Genomic DNA, 23,457 nt, shown 5'->3' with positions numbered 1-23,457 from the left:
CTCTGGCATTTTAGCAGAATAAAAGAACGTAGTAATTTTTGCTACTACTAGGTTCAGGCTCTTTGTTTGTGAAAACTGGCCTGAGTCATCCTAAGTTGCCGGATATCTGGCAATTTTACATGCAGTGAAGATCAGCCACTTTATCTGTCAGATGGAATAATGTAGCATAGGTTTGATGGACAGTTTGCAGAACACATATCCTTGTTTCAGGGCTAGCTGAAATGTCTGACAGTCATACTTTATACCATGCTTTACCTCATTTTTATGTGTTCAGCTAGGAAGTTCATTATTTTTAACACTTCTCATCATGCCTGAATGGTGACAATAATAGCTCCAGTATTGCTTTCTATTTGTAGGAACGTGATGCTAAGAACCGGAGTAAGTTACATCTGTCTTGATCCTTTCTTTCCTTGGAAAGCATGACGTTGCTTCCTTTACTCATCTCTTTAATCATCTGTTGGGCCTTGTCATCGTTAGCTACATCGACACACTCCGGAAAATGGCATAGCTAAGGCTTGTCTAAACTGACTTGAGAACTTACAGTGGCCACAAGAGATGAACAAGGGCATTTAACACTGTTCCTCCTGCTGTCCCCTTCTGATCCATTAACAGGACACTGCACTTCAGGAGCTCTTTGTTTTCTTTTCTTACATCTTCTTTAATTGGGAGGGGTGAGGGGTGAGGGGGTGTCATTTAAGCTAGAATCTTGCCTGTCTCCTTTTGCGAGCTCATAATTCTTGACTTTCCATGAGTTCTATACTGTACATCTAGACCTGTAATCAACTTTTGTGGTTGGTCTGATTTGATCGTAGGTGATAATCAACTTGCTTTTACCAGAAAGAAAGTTGCAGTACTGCACATGGACACTTCATAAAACCATCTTCCCAGCGCATCTGTACTGATAAGTGACAGTGAACATGGATGGAAGATAATCAATGCCAATTACTCTGTGAAAAAGCCTCTACTGTTCTCAGACAGTAACTCCTACCACCTCTATAATAGAGGCCTGCTACTAGCTCTGCTACAAATCCCTGTTCTTCCAAAATTTATAACAGTTCTCAAAGTATACTATAAGATAAAGCCTGGTATAATAAACCTAATATCCAAGAGCAAGTGTGAAATTACCCACTCACTTTTCAGTAGGCAATAAAACAGGGCAGTTGAAGCAGTTACGTGCTATATATAAATGACAGGAAATTGTAGGCTGGTGCGAATCTATACCTCTGGTCAATTCAGGATTCAGATTCTGTGTGCGATAGACGGCCTGAATCCAGCTGAGTGTTATCCCTGCAAAACCAGCCTTGCTTCTGCTTCTTTTTGGACTTTGCATGTAGAAGGGCAGAATGAATGAAGAGGCTGACCTGCTGCTGCCTTGGGCTGTTGCGTGGGAGGTCTGAGCTCTTTCACTCAGCTTTTTACAGCAGCTCGTTCTTCCACAAGCATCAGCTCAACCACTTCTCTTAAAGGTCTGCATATCTCCTTATGATGTTATTTAATAACTGCCAGGGTATAGACAAATTTATGTCAGTCAAAATGTTTGCAAAAAGCTTAATCTTTTTCACCAACTCTAGAAAAATGCTTTGTGTGTGCACACATATTTCTCTGTTCTATATTGTGCCCATCAACAGAGTACCCACCAGCCACTCACCCCCACCCCCACTCACCTCCATCCCCTAGGAGGTGGGGGAGAGAATGGGAAGAGCAAAAGCGAGAAAAATTTGTGGTTCAAGATAAAGACAGTTTCATAATCTGTTTTATAATAAGGATGAGCTGGTGTCTGAAAATGTATTGGATTGAAATGGGAAACAACTAGCAAAGCAATATTTATAGCTCAGTTCTGCCATTTTGAACCCATTAACATCAGTGGACTTATTTCTGATTAAAATAAAAGCAAAGGTAAAGTAGGATGCAATTACACCTGATGAACCAATAGCATCTGACTTGTTAGCTATATCCCTGTTTTTATCAAAAGTTAGGTAGATTAACATATAGAAAACTTGACTTTATTATAAGTGGCATTTTATAAACTTTGCTTCAAGATGAGACTGAAGACTTACTTCGACATGAGGAAAGTTAAGAATAGGCTTTATTGATAACGGAGAAAAAAAATGCTACTCTGATCTTTAATTTGCATTTGTGAGATTTTATTGCTTTTGAGTGTTTTTTTAACAAAACTATTTATATAACAGGACTAAAACCTTATTTTGCTTGTATGTCATATGGAACAGCAACTAACCAAACTGAATGCCATCTGCCTGTTACAGATTATTTACCTGAAAGACAAGTCATCCTGACGAGCCTTTTGCTCTGCTTACACTCAGTATAGAGCAATATGACTCTTCTGTGTAAGTTCTTTTAAAGAAATTATTGCTAATATTTTTAAACAATAAGCATGTACATCCTTTCTAAAGGTAGACATGTTTAAAAGTTCTTTAAAGATAGCATTTTCAGATAGTTCAGCTGACGTTCTTGGCTGAGTCTGTAGACTTATTTGAGAGCAGCAAAAATGCTATGATGTACAAACATGTTTATTTGATGGGGAAGAAAAGGGAAGTAGCTTGCTGCTTCCAAACCAGACAGGCAAGAAGAATAACCAAGCTATTTGGAATAGCTGCAGCTAATGATACAAAACATAATGCAATGCATATCATAGACCGTCCTATGTAAAAGGGTGAGTTGGAAACTGGGGCTAATGATCCCCTCAGGTTTCAGTGATGAGATCTTCCCTGGAGACTTATGTCTCATGTCTTGTATTTATGCTTTATTTTTGGTGACTGCATAAGTATCAAATCTATTTTATTGATCTTATACACTGACCTGATTGGTAAAAATGTCCTGATTTCCAAAAATGTTTCAGACTGGAGGCTTTTTTCAATCACCAGGTACACTGGCAAACTGGCACCACCTTGAGTATTAGTATTATCTGGGGATTGCATGACCAGGAGTATCCTCCTGATACATGGTTTCCCACCTCCTCGTCCCAGAGCCAATTATGTCGTACAACTCTGTCCATAAACCAGTAAGATCCATCTTTTAGTGCAGCAGATGATCAGCAGCCTCCCCTTTTACCAAAAGTAACAGTAACTTCTGTTTGCTAGCAACCTTTTCCTAGATTTGAGTGTGGTCTTAACTGAGTCTAATTTATGAAATTTTGCCTTCCATTCTGATTGAAATGATTCTTTTACTCTTTTAAAGATTTAAACCATAATTCCATTCAATTTTGAAAAACTGCTAATAAATTTCCATGCAACATTTTTCTGCAAATAAATGCCACTTGATGTAAATGATATCTATGGAAGTCTCGTTTATTCTTGTTCTGTATTCTTGTTCTCCTTCATTTCCTGGTACTTTAATTCATAAATACAGGGTTGATATATAATAAATCTGACATTCTTGATGAAAACACAGCCTCAATAGTTTTCAGAAAGAAGACTTTAAAACCAGTGATGAAACACCCATTCCCTAAACTGCCAAAAGCCAGAAGGGGTTCTTCTAAGACCCCACTGTTCACCCAGTATATTAAAGGCAAGGACTTGTCCAAGGTTTCAGATCCCTTAATCACACTAGCTTAGCTTCAGTTGGACATTTTTAGCATGTAGTTAGATCAATATAATTACTATATGCAGCTGCGAGAAAATATGTGTACCACTGTAGCTGCTTAACTCCAGCGTGCCAAACACAACACGTAGTCTTGCAAGGCTTGGAGCAACATCTGCTCTCATAAATTTGCTATAATAAGACTCCCTAGGCCGGGGTTGTTGGATGCCTGACCGTAGCCTTGTCAGGATGGTCAAATGCAATGTAGCATTCAGCCAACTGCCTCGGCTTTGTCAGATGAATGAGTTTAAAGACATGTAGAGTGCTACTGCACAGAGGTAAGATAAATGGAAAAGGCACTTCTGTAACACTAATGCAGGTATTAAAATGATGCTATATCAGAATAAGGTAGTATTGGGACAAATATTTTTTCTGCGGTACCTCAATCATTTATGTGATATCTTGGACTGTTGCTGTGCGCAGTATCAATTTCTGCACTTTACAATATGTGTCAAAACTGGGAACTGTTGCTTTCAATTTTCTCATGTGTTTCTCTTAAAACTCACTGAAAGGAAACCCACTGAATAAAGCTTTATTTTTATCAGATTTCTCAGAGTAATTTAATTTTTTGGAGAGGGCAACAGTCAGAATATTGGCTTGTCAGTACTAAAACACAGGATATTTTAGTGTAAAATATCCAACATCTTAAAGAAGTTCCAAAATACATAACACTAGCTGTTTCTTAAAAGATTGGTCTGGTTTCCATCTTCCTTATTTCTTTGCAAAAGTACCTATTCACCTGTTCTTGTTTGATTTTGAGTGTTTAAGATAATTAAGTTCTAAGGTTTCATTCCACCAACCACTTCTTATTTGCTCTTTAGTAAAATTTACAGCTCTAATTCATTTGTCTTCCTAGTACAAAAGTACCTGTCTCTGGTTGGATGAAAGAATAGATTGAAGGATGCCTTCTGTTCATCCCTGTCTAATATTATTAAACTCCAGCTGGCAAAACAGTTGATTTAATCAATTTTTTCCTGGCTTACACTGTGCATATCTTCCTCTACCCTACACAGCCAGGCTGTCAAGGAGACCATGCTTTTCCAAGCAAGCTCTACTCTTGTTCCCAAAGCAAAAGCAGATGTTGAACACCTGCTTTCACTATGCTTTTTCGAACCTCTTCCAGACCTTTTTGAGGACATGCAACGCCTCTTCCTGCAAGACATTAGTACTGCCATAATTTGGAAGGGTTCAGACCTACCTGACCCCTTTAGAAGCAATTCTGTCAGCCCTTTGCTTGCACTTTGCTCTTAGAACGATAAAAGCACTTTTTCTGCTCCCTGGCTGAAAAGGCTGGGGCATCCATCCCTTACTCCCTGCTTTCAAGAGCAAGTGGACTTTAGGACTGTGCTCCAGGGTTGGACAACAACTGGAGTTCCCCAGGGCAGAGCCCTGGGGCCAGTGCCCTTGGCCCAGTGGAGGTTTCACCTGCTTTCACAACCTTGACTCAACAATAAGGATGGTGTGGTCTCCCTGATTCCAAGTTTTAGTTTGACACTTACTGTGGCAGCTTTAACATGTTAACTGTTAAGAAGGCGATAGGAAGGGTACCTCTGACCTGCTTTAAGTTTATTCTCTTCTCTGCTTATTTAGTATACTGAAGAGATCTGCACCATTAGATGGGAAGCTGATGGAGTGACAGCATTCGTGGGATCTTCCTTCTGCATGTGGAGGAGGACACTGGAAATGCCAACCTCTCAGTTAATGTAAGCTCTTCTATGGCAAATACCTGAGCAATCCTACTGTGCTCATCTTGTGCTCAGGCAGGTTTGAATCCAATTTCAGTCTGTGCATCAGAGCCTTATGCAGAAATACAAACAAAATTTGAGCACTGTACAAAATACCCAGAACATAATAAATATCTGATCAAGTTTTTAACCAGTCTAGGATGTGTGCCCTACAGTTTTACTCTAAGCAGAAATTCTTAGGTGCACATAGATCACCTAGAGTGTGTTCTTTTAAGACTGCGCTTGGGTGAGAGTTACAGTTTTGAGGACTCAGCTCCTCCATGTTGCTTGTTCATGTTGGAGCAATGCTACTCCACTGCATGAGCAGTGATTTTAATAAGGAAGGGAACCAAAAGTTTCCTCCCTTTGCAAGCTGAATTCCCATTTTACAGCATTATATAACTCTAATCCTGGTTTCAGCACTTAAGCAGGATGAAAGTGGCAGGGAGTTGTTAGCAGGATGAAAGTGGCAGGTATTTGGCTCTTTTCCTGTCACATCACCATTGTGTAATGGCGGATTTAGCAGGGTGAAACAAGGATTTTCATCTCTTACTACCTCTTATGTCTCTCTCTGAAATCAGTAGTAGCCATGCTCCCTGAGGGTGTTCAGGACTATTTTTCAGGGAGTGAAAGACTGTTCCTTCTTCTAGACAGTGAACGGAATTAAGAATGAAGCTGCAAGTAGTTTGTCCTTGGATGGGGGAGGACATCTTTGGTTTAGTGCTGAACTCGGTGGTCAGGAAATTCCATAAATTGAATACATAAGGTTTGGGCAGATGCTGTGTTTCTACCAGAGTTGGAGGAGGAATGGGGGTTTGAGAGTATAACTTTGAAACATCACTCCTAGAATTTAAAGTAGACGCGTTGTGGCAGTGATGTTACCTAAACTCTCTTTGCAACTCTCACTTTCTACTGCATTTTTAATTTGACTCGTCATGCACTATATGTTTGATGTTGGGAGAAAAATACCGAACCAATTCACTTGCATATTTGGCTTCTAAGACTGCCTGCTCTGCAGTAAAAAATAAAGTGTTGTATTATGTCATGTTCTGAAGACAGAAGCAAAAGGAGTTTTAGATATTTTCAGACCATTTGTCTCCTGAAACAAAAAGGAGTGATGTATTAAGCAAGTGACAGAATTAAGGACATATTCCATACTCCTGTTGCATCGATCATTAAAACTAAGAAGGTCTAGGTCGGATATAAAGAGTGCCTGGTACCATAGAAGGTTTCTGCTCTCCAGGATTCCTTTACATTGAACAACCACCAGATAAAGCATAGCTTAATAGATTCTTCTTAAACTAAAGAAAAAAATATAGGCAGGAACTAAGATTAAATACACAAAACTTGACCAGACTTCTTATTTAAGAATTATCAACTTGTGAAGAAGTAGAGATATGAAGAAGCTTTAAAGATATTTGTAAACAAAATGATGATATATCTGTTTCAGTGAGTATAGTTGCTGTGGCCAGCTACATCACTAAGATGTAAGAAGCAATATAATCGCTCTAAGTAATTTTCTGAGAGGAGAAAAACAATTCCTAAATTAGAAGAAATGTTGAAAACCCACAAAAAACTTAATAACTTTGAAAGAGGAAAAACTGCTGAGTTTCAGTTTTTTATTCTTTGATTCAGTAGATGCAGTTTGTAAAAGAGCATGAGCTCACTGCAGTTGAACTGTCAGCTTTTAGTTCATCCGTTAGACAGTCTCTTCAAATGTGTGTTATAAGAGTGATATAACAGCCTTATCATTATTATATGCCTGACACTGATGTCCAATATGCTTGAAGCAGATGTCCAGTAAAAGTGCCAGAAGTACCAATGACTTTTCTGCAAACAGGGAGAAATGCATTAAATCCAGCCTTTCAACACTGTTCTGTGGGAAAGCATGGCTGCCTTAATGCCAGCAGTACAGGTATCTGAAATGCCAGCAGTGTCAGCCTTTACAGTCAGACTTCTTGCAGGTAAAATTAAGCTTGCAAGAAGCCGGCTTCCCTTACCCTGTGAGTGCAGTGGCACAATTACTGAATGTGTAAGAAAAGGCCTCACACAAGCTTGCAGTACGGTTTCCAGGTGTGTTAAGTCTCTGTCTGTGATTTGGTTTGCACTTCCTTTATTGAAATAGCATCCACGATTGATTTGCGTCCCTCTTAAGGCATTCAATAATTCAAGCAGGGCTATTAGGCAATACAGACTAGGCAACATGAATATTCGGTCTCAAAGAAGATCCTCCTTCATACCCTTTCTCTGTTGCTACTCTTACCTTCCTTACCCAAATCACAACCGCCATGCATGCAGCTCGTGACAGGAGTAAATACACTGTACGTTGTTCAGTGGAAGCTGTTGCATCCCCCCAACAGAAGGCAGCTCTTCTACACCCCTTCCAAGGATGGAGCGAGTGGAGTGGGAGGGAACCTCATCCTTAAGATGCCAAGTGACTAAGGCAGGTGTCAGATCCACACAGGCTGTTTCTGACCCCAGCATGGTTTCACTGCAGCTCTGAGACAAATCTCTTTCTGTGCTGCAGCTTCTTGTCTGAAATACAAGGAAATATTTCATAAAACGTGGACTTTTTCCATCACTGATTTAAAATAAAATAAAATAAAATAAAAGCTTTCTGTTCTTCTGCTGGCACCATGCATAAGACACATTGATGGCATCGGGTAGCACAGACAGAGTGAAGACACACTGGGTAGCACAAATAGTTGGCCTGCAGTCCAGTTCTTTAATTTTAAACACAGCAAATTACACACGATGGCTGCCAAATGGTTTAGTATCATCTTTAGTATCCACAGTTGAAAAACCAGAATTAATACTCATAAAACTGAGAAGATTTCTGCTACTTAAAAGTGTACTAAATTGGAAACTGCCCACTAAGTAAATTTTCTGCTAGCTTTTCTAATGGGATGTTGCGCACCAAAGTCTTGTAAGCGCACTTGGCTTGTATAAGGCATTTTCCTGCTTTTTCCTTGCTCTAAACAGGAGGAGTATCCTGCTCTTTTAAGTACTTCTGACATACAGACGTGGGCAGAGTTCCTATTTCACTGGAAACCGCAGTGACACTGACTGACACGTAAACGTGTGACGACGTTACAGAACAAGTATCAAGATGTGCATTGACACAGTTTTTCCAATGAGTTTTGTAAGGGAAGTGATTGGCCTCTCCTGCTTATCAGCGCAGGAAGCGTCTGCTTTTGTCCCTGTCCTTAGCTGCACTGAAATTTTGGTTGAAGCAATGTGCAGGTGTTGAGCTGCCAGGATTCGGGCGGCTGCAGGGCGGCCCCAGTGAGGAGAGGCTGGGGCTGCCCTGTCCCAGACACAGCTGGTTGCAGCCGGCTCCAACGGCCCCACCACAGGGCAGGATCGAGCCCCATGGCCATGATGGTGGCACCTTGGGGAAAGCCTGGGTAAGAAAGGGCAAAATGCTGCCCAGCCATGAGGGGTGAAGGGAAAATTGTGTGAGAAACAGCCCTGCAGGCACCGAAGCCAGAGAAGGAGGAGGGGAGGAGGTGCTCCAGGCACCCAAGCAGAGATTCCCCTGCGGTCCCTGGAGAGGAGGCCATGCTGCAGCAGGTATCCACACCGCAGACTGTGGAGAGGACCATGCTGGAGGACGTGGGCATGCCCTGAAGGAGCTGCAGCCCATGGAGAACCCACGCTGGAGCAGGATTACCCCGAAGGACTGCAGCCTGTGGGAAGGAGACACCCTGGAGAAGGGGAAAAGAGTGTGGAGGAAGGAGAGGCAAGGAGAAGCTGCTATGGAGTGACCACAGCCCCCATTCCCCATCCCCTGTGCTGCCCAGGGGAGGAGGTAGAGTCGTCAGGAACGAGAGTGTGAAGTTGAGACAGAAAAAAAGGGGGGCTAGGGGAAAGGCTTTTATTTGTCTGTCTTTCTCAGCATGGTACTCTATTTTAATTGGGAATAAATTAAATTCATTTTCTCCAAGTCAAGTCTCTCTTGCTCATGACAGAAATTGTTAAGTGATCTCCCTGTCTTTCTCTTGACCAGTGAGCTTTTTCATCTTATTTTCTCCCCCATCCTGCTGAGGAGGTGGAATGAGAGAGCAGCGGGGTGGACATCTGGCAGCCGGCCACGGTCAACCCACCACAACCATTTACAACAGAAACTGGTACACTTTAGGAGTCATTCTTGGTAAGTACAGCTACTCAGCTTGATTTTTTTTTTTTTTAACACTCCACGTTACATGTGCTTAGTTGCTATGTTTTGTTTCTGTGGACAAATTGTTACCCACTTGCTTCTAAAACTTTGCATATGTACGATGAACTCAGAAGACAGAACTACAGTACTGTTCAGAGAAGCCGCAGCTCGCTCCACACCTGTTAATAAGATACTTTCCTCCAGCTTCTGTATATTGCTATTTCAATTTAGAAAGGGAAACAGCTACCAGACACCTCCAAGGTGAGAGGCAAAGCTCAGATATTTTCATGCAAAGTTTGAATTGCTTCCCCACCAAGGACCCAAGAAACATTTAGATTTGTTTTCAGGGATCTTTTTATATTTTGTCTATGCTGTCTCACAGCATCAGGGAAGTTTACTACCTATGCATGTTTACTGGGGGCTTGTGTACTGGAAGATGCCAGCAGTTGGTTGTCCAAATTGCACATTCACATTCTCTGGGGTTCATCACAGCAGCAAATTTCAGTTTTTCAAACTTTTCCAGCAATAGATCTATAGAATTAAACAGCCTGTTATGGTCCTTCTGGTGAGCTTCAGTTCAAAGGATTTGCATCTTACATTAGTATCAGAGGGCAGGCTTATCAGTTGTCCTGGCCTTCTTTTTCTCCAGTACTGCAGGCTTATTATTTTTAAATACTCCAATGTCACCTTTAAGGTATAGGAGGATAACTTGGCTGTGAAAATGTCATTATTCACCAGCTGATGTTAAGAGGTGGTTTGCTCATCTAGGGCTTCCACACTCTCCTGAATTTAATTGGTGTTGTCTCCTTTCTCTATTTGCTTTTGCTCAGCTGTGGCTCCTTTACAAACTCCTCTTGACTCCTTTTATATAGGCATGTAATACCTCCTGAATATAAATACAACCAGAAATTTCTCCTGAACAATTAAAGAAGTCAGAATTGTGCTCATCCAGGTAAAAAATATTATCTAAAATTCATTTTTATTCCAAGATGATGTGCCACTAGATAGGTGTAATTATTCTTTGTAGATGATAGTTTCCAAGGAAAAGAGCATTCTTTGATTTATATTCTTGAATTTATTAACAGAAGTATGTTTAATGTTCCAGAGAGCTTTCTTAAATTATGTGAGGTAGACAAAAAGTTTAAGCCTAATTCAGAAAACTTAAGCTCAGCTTTAGCTTTCAGTTATTGCTGCAAAATATTGTGGCAATCAAGACTATCAAAAGATTAATACAGAAAGAATTTATTTCATTTAGATGGTTTTTGTGAAATTTTGGGGAGGTTGTGAATACATTCATTTATCTGATAACAGGCTGGAAAATTTGGTCTCAAAGTTATTAGTGTAAAAACAGAGTGGCTATCTTTGAGTAAATCTTCAGATTTAGGGGAATTGCTCTAGGAGGTGGATCTGGTGTGTTAGACAAATCACATTAATGTGGTGATTTTTAAGAACCATGAGAGAAGCAGTAATAGTCTCTTAAAGGTCAGTTTTTTCAGGCTCATGCAAACAGCACTTGCTATCAAGGGCTCACATTTTACAGGATGAGGCCTCACTTAGTAAGTAAATGAACTCGGAGTACTTAAGATATTTTGCCTCTTTTGTATCTGCTATGGAAAAGAATTTGGTAAAGTCTTCACACTCACTGTTGCATGCTGAACATGTGATTTTTAAGGAATGAGAATCTTTCCCTGTCATCCCATATTTTCCTGGGACTTTCTGCCAGTTCTGTGAATATTGTTATTCTCTAAGAAAATGGAAGTTTGGGACAGATTAGAGATGTTCTTAAAATGCCAGCTCATGAAATTGGAAAATCGGAAAATCAGTTGAGGTCTCTATTTCCACCCAAGTATAATGGCTGAGAGGAACCTACTTGGTTTCACAAATGGAATATGTAATCTCCACTTCTTAAACTAGAGAGCACTTTTCTTTTCACGAAATTAAAACTTCAAACAGCTTTGGAATCCCAATCACTCTTTTCCCCTTTGTTTCTTTTCAAATTTTGATTACAAGCCTGAATCCATTTTTTCAGAGCTTAGAATTCAAGTGGTTTACTCTTAACAGTGAATGTCAATATGCTGACCTATTACATGATGATGAAAACACTTTAAAAATGCAAAAAAAACCAGCAAAATTGACTGGAAACAGTGATCTTTTCTTTCTAAACTCTACCAGATTTCCTGTGCCTTTATTTTAATTGCATGTGCTGATTAAGCACATACATTCCTCCTCAAAAAGCATTAAAGTTGTGCCTTCCTACTCATAGACTGCAACTTCTTAGTGAAGAGTAAATTCTCTAACACGTATTTTATCAGTTTTTCAGACTGAAACACAAAGAAATGCTCTTTGTCAATACTCAGTGGAAAAGGAAAAAAAACTTGAATAAATGTTGTGCCTACTGATATTTTTTCATAACTTAAAATTTGCCAAGAATTACAGCAGTCAGGGACTGTCTTTGAGATTGCTATGGAGGTGTGAGACAACTTTGCAGCGCAGTCAGTGCTGCATAGCACAGTGGTGATGAAATTCCTCTTGAGGAATATAAAGTATAGAAGGTTGAAAGATTTTTCATACATCTTTCTTTTAAATTAAATTCCATGCTGGTTTTATTTTTGTGTATTGCCTCTCAGGATGCAATACCAAATGCTGATAGTAAGATAAAAAGATAGCGGTTTCCTTTTTGTTTTCTTTGTCCTATCCTATTAGCAGATCTTGCTCTCAACTATTTGCAGTCCTTCTGACAGAAAAATGGGAGGGATAAAACAAAACTTTTTTCAGTCTGACCTCGATAATATAAAAAACTGACAGCATGGCTGTCAACAGGCTGGCAAAGGTTCAGATAAAACTTTCTGGATATGCTATCAAGTAAGTTACTGTAATCACCTGAATCCATTCTGCACCAGTTGCTGTTGACCAGACACGAACCATGGCCTGTAAGGTACATCCATTGTTTGCGTGCCCTCTGTTATGGGTTATTAACCATGATGGGTTATTAGCTAGTAATTCTCTACATGCAGATGAATATTTATAGGAGTTCTCAGCAGAAACATATTTTAAAGGGAGTTCAGGGTTGACTTTATCCAGGATATAAACCAAAACATCTCTTTAGACTTGAAAGACTTTCTTTCAATTTAAAAATTAAAAAAAAAAAAAGAAAAATTCAATCCCTCACTTGCCACATCTACAAAGCAGAGTATGCTAGCAAACTGCGGCAAAGCTGTGAGTTGCAAACATAATGTTCAGGGAAAACTTAGTAGCCTGAGGGGAAAGATGGCAGAAATTAAAGTGCCTTCACAGGGTAAATTACATTTAATTTCAATTATTTCCAGTTATTGAATGAAAGAAGAAAGATGTGGCCTGTCCTGGGCTTCCAGAGCTAGTCGCATGTCTGTCTATAAGCATAGATGCATATAGATAGCATAGATGTCCATCTATGGATTATTTATAGCCTGGGAGACATGCCTTGGTGCACTGGAGCTGAATCCACTTCCATTTCCCACCAAGACTCTCTGCACCCAGGTGGTCAGAGGGAATGTGATGCTTTGTGTGCTGTGAATTCCTCTGCCTGTACACGTAGCACTAATCCTGCTGCTTAGATAACCCCAGACTCTACCCCAACAAGGATTGACAGATTAGATGCAATTACTGCTGTCAGATCAAATTATGGCTTACTCATTAAATATAAGATTTCTTTTCAAGGCTAGTGGTTCTAAGCATGTTATGTATGTTCTTCAACTAAAGTTTGTATAATCACTTTCCAAATATTAATTGTTAAATTGTGTCATTAATAACTTTTGGTGATTTTTATGATACCCTTCTGAAGGAGGAATAACTTTTATTCTATCTCTTTTTTTTTTTCCACTTTGGGTGAGGGGAATGGGATGGTTGCCTCTTGTTTGTGTTTTTGGGGATTTTTTGGGGTTTTTTAAGACAAAATAGTGTCTGTGTCATAAGAGTCCCAGAAAGACAATTATGCCAACTTAATACTTTTTATAAAGGGCTTTAGTAGCTTTAGAATATTACTTAAATAACCTTACCAAGAATTTAGAAAAAACTTACAAAATTAAGAGGCATCTAATAAAGCTTATGAGAACTGCTGCAAATTAATTAATAATAAAAACAGTAGAAGAGGAAGAATTACAGGTTAATTGCCAACTACTTATCTCCTTGGTGCAGGCTATCACAACTCTTTCTGATTTTTGTTCTCTTTAGCTGATATCAGTAGAAACCTGTTTTGTCCCTGTATGCATCATGACTTTAGTAGCAGACAGATTTCTGCATATGTATGGTTTTGTCACTTAAGAAAACAGGTATAGAACGTAACACAATAATTCACAGGTTTATTACTGTGTATTCAGTTGCATATTTTCACATAAAAGTACACTAAGAAGCTTACAGGCAAATTAAAACAGAAAGGGTCCTACTAAGGAAGCACTAAGCCTGTTTGAAAAAATGATGGGAAGATGCAAATAGAAACTGTATGGAAAAAAATAATTTATGTCAATGCTTTTATGATAAATGTGCAAAGTAAAAATAAGCTGGGTTTGCCTGGATTGTACCCAGACATCCACCTAAGACAGGACTTTTGAAATAGCATCATTTTTTTCAGAATGGTTGCTCATCAGTCAGTCTGACCACCAGCTGGATAAAGATAAGCCAATTAAACATTCTTTGGATCATGTCTGGTATATAAAAATAACCATACTTCACTGGTCAGATCAAAGACACTTCTGATATACTCTCGTGCCTCTGGCAATAGCCAGGAGCACGTGTCTTTGGAACAGGTACCCCACAGTCACCCTCTCTGCTTCCAGCAGCCTGTGGCCACTCAATCAAATCACAAGTTCAATAAAGGGTTTAATGGGCTTCTCCTCTATGAATTGCTTTTTGAACTCACATTTACTTTTAGCCTCCATACCACCTTGTGGTAATCAGTTCCACAGTACAATTACACAAACATACTTTTTTAAAGAAATCCGAGTGATCCTTTCTCAAATTATTTTGCAGGAATATTTCAAAGAATTCCAGGAAGGCTGTCTTGAGGTTAAAGGAAAATAAGACTTTTCCGTTCAGTGACCTGCAACTCTTATGGCCACAGTAAAGATCATTGCCTGTCACTGTAGCAAAGGGATCAGATAAAAATTCTAAATGGCGCTGTCTTCCTACATCCTTAAAGTTCAAGTATCTTATTCCTGTGGACTGCAGAGACTAATGGTGCTAATATGTAACACTGAGAGAGACTTAGTGAGAATTTTGCTGTGGGGAAATAGCTGGGGTCAGACTTTAGTGCCTTGAAGCTTCTCCATAAAAGAGCTGTTGATTTCTTCCATCCTGATATCGTTGTCCTCATTGTCTGCAATTTTCATGTTTCAAATGCTTCACTACATTTTCCCCTATATTTCATAGCATCATGCATAGAAAACTTGACATTTCCTAGATACAGTTTATCAGAGCCTCAAGGGCCTTTATTTCATAACCTGTGTTATAGCCTTGAGTCACTTCCACTTCATATGAAGGTCTGAGTGCAGGTGCCATCTGGTACAGTGCTGAGAGGCTCCAGGTGACCTGGCTTTTTTTTTTTTTTCCCAATCGTGTTCAGAGGAAACTAAGCACATGGTATATATTTGATACAGGCACTGCCCAGGCAATAGGTTTCTGTGTACAACTGTTGATGCTGGATTTAAGCCTTTAGAATTGAATACTGGGTTTCACTCTGATGCATTAAGTTCAGCTGCTTCTTTCCAGGCTTCACACTTCTTTTATGGCAGACTTATTTTTTTTCATCCTTTCTTGAAGTGCCTTACATTCTCAAAGTCTTGTCAGTCTCTCCACTATGTGTTTCTTTTCATCCTCTAGCTGCTTTCCCTCCCCTTTATATCGCATTGCCTGCAGATGTACAATGCAAGTTCTTCACTACTTCTGCATTCTCCCTCATTCTACTTCTGGACTTTGCTTGTAGGGTCATACAAAGGAAGAAATACAATCCCCAGCTAACCTGTACGTGCAGATATGATGTGTGAAAAAATTGTTCTTTAACTAGAGAAGTATCTTTTCCCCAGAGTGAAAGCAAGGATAGAATTAAACTGCTAAAAAGAACAGTGTTGCCAGCATAGCCCTTCTAATCGGTGTGTACTTCATCACTATAATCCCCCAGTAAAGCTATCCTAACAGGAACGTGGCCTACAAGAACTCCTTTAAAAGTAATTTCTTCTCCTACTTGCACTTAATTCTTGCTTCTGTGATTCTATTTTATTCTGGGCTATTGCATTGCTTCTTCAGGTCTTCTAGGTGTTCTCTCTTAGTTCTTTTTTAATTATGACCTTTGATGATAAGCATGTCGTGCTTGTTCATATGCTTATTTTGTCAAATTCTGCAATGTAGAATTTAAGGTTTTTTCAGATTCCTCAAACAGATCACTTAAAACAGCTGGGTAATTATCTTAGAGTTACTTAAATAAAATGTGGATTTCTCTGGTGTTTTAACCTTGTCTTCTGTAAGGACAAACACAACAGAATTAGGAGATTCTTCCATGCTGTATAAAAGAAATATGCATGCTTTCAAGGACTGAGATAGCTTAGTCTTTGATACTTACATTTATGCTGTTCACTTTTTTCAGAAGCCCATATGAAAATGTACAAAAAAGTATTGCAGACTCCTATATTTACAAAAAAACCTAATTGTCTATGGCTTCTGAAACCTATGGTAAAAAAACTTTTATTTTTTTTCCTTTGAATGTGGCTGTTATTTCTGAAAAAAAAAATGGAAGTCTGAGTAACATTTGAGTTTTAAAACTCACTTCTTTTTGTTGAACAAGAAATTTGGCAGGTATACTTTTGGAAAATTCTGTGTCACATTTCCAGTTACTAGCTATTGAAAATTTAGATTTGATGAACAAAAATACTGGACTGCTACTTCAAGCTACCTTTCTTTTGCTTGCTGTTCTTGGTTATTACAAATACAGCTTGCTTTGCCTGCTAGTGATATTTTCAAGTGGAGTACTTCCAAATACCAATTTACATGTTTCAGATTTATTCTGGTTTTACTCAGTATTTTACATAGGTAATCCCTGCTGCTTCTCAGTATTGAAGGCCTTGATCCTATAACTGACAGCATGTTAGCAGACAGCTATTGTTCCTCTGGGGAGACTGTTGAAAGCGGTGCAAGGCAAGATTAGAGATTAGAAAAATCACCTTTTAATGATAGCTACATGTCGCTGTTAAAGCACACCTGGATGCCTGGAGGACTTCATTTCCCCTTCTCTTCCTCCTCAGCAGCATTGCCCTGACTGGCTGCAGACTCTGGTTCATGCAATGTAAATGCATAAATATGTGCTGAAAGCCTGAACCAGTCACAGGCCAGCTTGTTCCAGCCCTGTCACCTCTTGCAGTGAAGGCTTATACCTATTTCTGAGAAATATTTTGCAATTCTGATCTTACATGATTAGTGTGTACCAGCTCTTTATTTGCCTAAAGAATTAAACAGTGTCCAAAATACTGGATGACTACGTGAACCTGTATGCAGTGACATAGAGCCTGCCTTAAACCTTCTGCTGCAGGAGCAGCTTGCCCAGGTTTGGTTATGCCACCCTCACCATGCACACCCAACAGACGCAACACCGCTCATCCCTTGTGTCACCTGAAAACCAGGTTTCATGAGGTGTCCAACAGCAGCATTCAGTTCCTGTGCAGTTTTGAGATCAAATTTGTCTCTCGTGACTGATGATCCTGCTTTTGTAACTGAACCAGCCTGAGCCTTGGCCCAGAGGAAAATTCAGCTCATGCAGGCATAGAGCACTCCGGGGCAGTGGGACTGCCTTCTGCTCTGCCAGAGCGCAGTAGAAATGCTGCTTGGGTGGTGCTCGCCTTCTCTCTTGAGAGACTCCACCAGAGAGTCATTGGTGAGACAACACCTTTACAGTAGGCATAAGTGTAACAACTGTATTTTTACGTTGTACCAATTTAGCCTTTAACTACTGCGTGCCATAGCATATTCTGTAAAGCTTAAACATTGTAAATCTGTGAACTGCTCCGTAACACTATACAGCACAGACGTTATGACATCACAAGTTTCCACAAACAATTTGAATCAGCAGAAGAAGCAGTCCTGCACCCCCCTCTACTGCTGGCCACCCTTCTCCATCCCCACTTGTTATGTTCTCTTGTACAACCAACACTTTCTGAGACCAGGCAATGCAAAATTAATGTTGTCTAAAGCTAATTACATTTATTAGCATTCCATTTTATTGCAAGCTTTTTCCTGGATCTGCTCATACAGTTGTTCCCAAGTGCGACCACAAACACTCATGCTGACCTAAGGGAAGGGAAAACATGGGACTGAATGATCAGTGGCAGTGGGGGAATGGTTTTTAGGACAACATTGGCTTATGCAAGAATCGGATGCTTGTAGAACTGCTGTCTAAAGACAATGGAAAGGTTTTTGTGCTTAGTGTATAGCTTTTTTCAGGTTATCCAAGTCAAATCATGTTGCAGTTATGGCCTATAAGGTAAGACTTGGACCACGATATACATATAGAAGTAATAAAAATAAAAGGTCAGTTGCTACAAGACAGCTTGCACAAAAGGTATCCAAATATTAAAATGGGGCTGAAGGTTTAGTTAAAACCTTTTGAATTATTAAAACAAAGGTTTAGAAACTACTCTGGATCCCTGTGTGTTACTTATGCAATATTTGTCCAGTTTACATAGCTTTAGCACCACAGATGCCAACACAAGGTGAGAATCAGCATAATCAGCCCTCGTGCCCTGCTGAGGCTCTGCAAACTGACTGTGCACAAAGACCGTAATCAGCTGAGGAAACTGTGGTGCACTAAAAATGGGTGCCAGTAATCTTGCTAGGGTGCTATATTTACTTAGTCTATATTGGTAGTGATCTGTAAGAGGATTAAAGTAGCTCTCAAAGGCAGAGTTGGTGTTTGAATGATCGTTGTTGGGAAGCAAGAGTGAACTTTTGTATGAATAAATACTGAAAAAGGTTACCTGGTATGTTTGATGCTATGGGTGCTGCTGGATCAGCGGATGACATTAATGCTATGGAAATTCACCACTGGTACACAAAATTTATGAAGGAGTGCCCATCTGGACAGCTCTGTCTGCATGAATTTAAGTATGTCCTGGATCTACACGGACTTACCCCAGAAGCTAACAGCTACGTTGAACAAGTATTTCACACATTTGACATGAATAAGGTAAGAATGCGTTCTTAACTTGCTGGATTCCTTATGGCTGTATCACTTGATGGATTCAGTGACATGTCTCCCAGGGCTGGCAATGCTGACTATTCAGAGGTAATAGAAGTGATTCAGAGGTGATTCAGTAGAAAACTACAGGCAAATAAACATGAGTGGCAGGCAAACAATTTTGAATGCTCTGTTCCCAGTACATTTTGCCATTTTGAAAACTGCGTACAGTCATTCCAATAGTTTCTCTTCTTTGAAACCTGAATTTTTATTATTATTATTTTCATTGTGTGTTAATAATTAGAAGTTTTCTTTGTATAACTCTGCTTGAAAAATCTTTTTAAAGCAATAAGTGTTTGGCTGTGTTCATAGGTATTAATGTTCTAAGAATATGCAACATAGACACTCCTTCTGGCACCAAATAAAATACTGCTGCGTTCATTCAGAGAACCTTCTGTGGCTTAGTTTGGCATCAGTCAATCCCCCTTTTCCAAAGGCACATCTGTCTGATTTTGATCCATAGTCCCAATTTTACTGCTTAACATCCTAGGTCATCCCAAAGGCATCCAGCGGCTGTTAGCTGCACTCTCTCTCATGTTCTTCCAACTCTGTGTTCACGCAGCCGTGAGACCTATCCAGAAGACTGTGCCTTGTTATTTTCCACTTAAGCCAAAATAACAGTTTCTATCAAATGCTACAAAAGAAGTGGAGAGTCATCAGTAACTCCTACAAAAGTGTTTGTCCTTGACTGACATAAGGTTTAGGCTGAATTGTCAATACTAAACAATCAGCGTCTGCTTCCAGCTAATAGAATGGGTGGGCCCATCATGGTATAAAACCTTACTTAAAAAAAAAAAAAGCATTAGTGTTTTCTACCCACATCACTGATCTCAATGAGTGCAGAGATGTAATTAAAAATGTGTTATTACATTACATAAATTACTTTAGTGGCAGGTTAAAACTGATCCAAATTGTAGCCAGAACTACTCCAGACAGTTTCAGTTTCCAGAAATGGCCTTTCTGTTCTTTATTATGAATTATGTTTCAGAAAAATGCTGAGAGTATGGTGTGAATAAACATGTAAATAAGCTTATGTGTTTTTACACCTGACCTTTAATTTTTTGTATGGTGTGCGGTAGACTAAGAATTCCCAGTCAGTACCTGTGTTACACTGTTTTCTTGTTAGGTCTAGTTCCACGTACACTCACACACACACGATTCCACTTGCTTTTTTGGTGCTATGCAATTTTTTCTTACAAAGTCTTTGAGTACTGTTCCTATAGAATGAGGGTCATCACATGCTCTTTTCTTCCTTCCACCAATTACCAGATGGTTAAATATACTGGAATTTGATTAAGTAGCATCACCTAACTCAATAAATGTGCTAATTACAGATGATGAGCAAACTTCTAGTCCATAAACACGGAATCTGACTGGGAGAAATTGTCAGCTTTGTTCTTTTCAATTAATAAGTCAATGCATTATGTTCCCCAATGAAGCTTTATCAGTGCTGACTTTCTCGAGTCACGTGTGTGGACAATGTCTGAGCTCATCTAAGAGCTTTTTCAGTTTAGCTTTAATGTGTACTGCAAAAAGCCCTTGACATTTCAGTGGTCTTGAAAAATATTTGGAAATATTTCCAAAATTTAGTTTAGACTAATACTTTTAAAGCAACTACTGACTTGATGTTTCAGAAAATTGAGCCTGCAGCTGGTTTTAGTTACTCTTCAGAAAACTGGAACACGAAATAAGCACTTGCTGAAAATCAGGCTGCTGTCAAGACAATAGTGTACTAGTGCAGGACCAACCACAGCCATAGGGAAATTGAGCGTTTGCCATCAGATTACCAAGGGTGTGCAGAGGGAAGAAGAAAGTACCCTTCAAATAGTTCTGCGCCAATATAAATCCCCAGGAGAGCTTGCTGCTACTGGTGATATCGGTTCTAGATATTTGAAAATATCTATTGCACTCAGTAAATGGTGCATTCGGTACAGGCAGAGAGTGCGGAATAAATTAGATACAAACTTTCAGGGAATGGTTGCTCTTTACCACCTTACCCCCTTCAGCTTCCCCTACTATTTGTAGTCTTTGTAATACCACATGTAATCAAAACTGTAACAATTTTATTCACTTGTTTACATTACTTACAGTATTGAGACTATGCCTATAGATGCTGATGTTTGCTTTTTATATACTTCAAACAACATGATCCAACATGTTATCATTGTGAAGGATACTTTTCTATATCTAGGTTATTTAGAGTACCTTTCTGTAAGGAAAAAATATTTTACAAAAGTAGGTAGTCACTCTGTAGGAAGACAAGCCTTAGGTGAACCTGGAACCTGCCTAAACAGGAAAGAGCTCCAAACCAAAAAAGCTGAGAGCTTTAGGGGTTTGGTTTAGTTTTTTGTTTTGGTTTGGTTTTTTTTTGGGGGGGGGGGGTTGGCTGTTTTTTTTACAAGCTACTAATCACAGGGCCTCCCTCCACTACAAATAGCTTAGCACACAGGGAGTAGTTTGCTCAAGCTACCTGACGAATATTAAGAGGTATGCCTTAAACTTGTCGGGTTATAGACACATCAACATTTGACTGTTACGTGGTCCTATGCATCAATCTCTGATCCCCTTCTCCTGTTTCCCTATAACTTTTTAATCAATTGGCATATTTCAATGAAATTTCAAAGAGCAGGCATTTCAGCTAATTAGTTCCTAAATTTTTCATTAAAACAGGCAGCTGGGTAGCAGGGACACACCCAGAATGAATGCCCCACTCATACAGAATTCAGCTTTTATTCATTGTTTAAGGCAACAGCTGGCTGGCAAAATAATCAGGCCCTTGTTTCCTTTTGCCTGGTGAGGATACAGGGTGGAGCTGGAGTACCAGGGGGCAGAGATTTAGGGGACAAAAGACAGAGTCTGTACAAATCTAGGCTTTTGCTTTGCTGTTCCCAGAAGAGCTTGTTTAATTAATGTTCCATGTTAGACAGAAAAAGATGTTTCAATGTTTTACCCATTTGGAAGTCTTCCCCCCATTTTCATGAAATTAAACGACGATTTGGCCTTTAGGGCTTCATAAAATCCACTATAAAACTGCTTATGCTAGGCTTATAACTTCATTATTTAATAATGAGCTCCTGCTAAAGATCTGATATTCATTTCCAGTTCTGCAAGATGTTGTAACAATCCTCCATTAGCTACTGTAATCTGAGGCATAGATTTTATTGTATATTTTCTTAATTGAGCTGTTGCAGCAATAGGCCCAGGAAAAGTTATTTAGAAGGCAGGACTGGAATAGCACATTTAGAATAGCCATATATTTGGGGCTGTATAATCTGTATCCTTTTGCAGCTGGAAATAATATGAAGAGTGTGGCATCTACTCCCAGATAAAAGGCTGGCAAGTTTTTCTCCTTGTCCAATCTATTTGTATAATTTAGTGGCTGGAAAGGCTTAAACACTTAGAGAAATTAGTCAAATGAACCAAAATATTTTACCTGAATGTTTTACTTTTTCCTTTTTAATAATAGAAGAAAAAATATATTTTTGGTGAAATAGCGACTATAATTTTTGATGAAATGGCACCAGTATAACTACCAGATTCAGATACATAGCATCTAGATAAGCTGTATCTCAGTTGTATTTTACTCGTGCCTTGAATAGTGCCTTGTGAGACTCTTACCGAAAAAAGCCTGTGGCAAATGAGGGACCAGGACCTCTCAAGCCACATGTCAGGATTTCTTAAGCTTCCCCTTTGGGATTCGCACCACGTCTGTTTAGTTTGATGGGATGTGTATATTTATCTGTTGTAAAGTATGTTTCCTGTGAATTCATTCTATGGGGCTCTGGGCTGGCTTAGGGAACCAATCTACATAAGAAGAAGAATGAGCTCTTGGCATATCAGCTTGCCAAGAGTAACGCATATGGGATTTTTATGGCTTGGCACTGGCTTTCCCAGTAACAGTAACCTCATACCATTCTTGATCATTCTGACTGTATCGACACTTCTCTAACAAGAGCATGACTTATGTGCAGTACATTCAAAACGCATTTGTCTTCTGGATTCTGGTGATAATACAGAAATCCAGCTCAAGAGCCCTTTCCACACTTAGCAGAGCTGAAGGATCTCATTTCAAGGTGACTCAGCTCTTCACATGTTAGATGAACCAAGTCTCCTCAACCTCCCTTATACCTCAGGGGAATTACAACCTATCTGATTTGGTCAGCGGAAACTATTTAACTCTTTCTTAACAGAATAAGCAGATTTTTTTTTTTTTTTTTTTTTTGGTGATAGAAACTACACATAAGTCAAGGTTCTGAAGTGTCATAACATCTTACCCACTGCCATGCAACTATATTTTGAAGTTGAAAATTGCAGGGTTAGTTTTCTTTTTTTTTTTTTTCTGAAGTCTATTTTTTTTCTGTTAGAGAATCAGATTTGTCTACTGCCATGATGGTAAAAATCACTGCCAGATCTTTGACATTACTGGATGAGGAAAAGAATTTGCGATCTAACCTCTTGCAGCATGTATTTGGCATTTAGGAAGTGAGATTTCAAGCAAATAGCAGACTTTGGTGTGCTGCAAGCTTCTCCCTGAACCTGAAATTGCTGAAGGTGCCTCTATCAGCTTCCAGTTTCTATGATACTGAAAGTGCCATGCTTTAAATATTCAAATTTCTATCGCTGTATTATCTGAAAACCCATCACCAAGACTGTGAACAGAACGTGTGTGTTAAGTGGATTATGCAAATGAAGAAATATGATTACTTTTTAGTGCCTCCCCACAC

This window comes from Egretta garzetta, unplaced genomic scaffold, assembly GCF_000687185.1.
Source record: "Egretta garzetta isolate BGI_Z169 unplaced genomic scaffold, ASM68718v1 scaffold554, whole genome shotgun sequence".
In the NCBI taxonomy this organism is placed as follows: Eukaryota; Metazoa; Chordata; class Aves; order Pelecaniformes; family Ardeidae; genus Egretta; species Egretta garzetta.
This window is presented reverse-complemented; position numbering follows the sequence as displayed.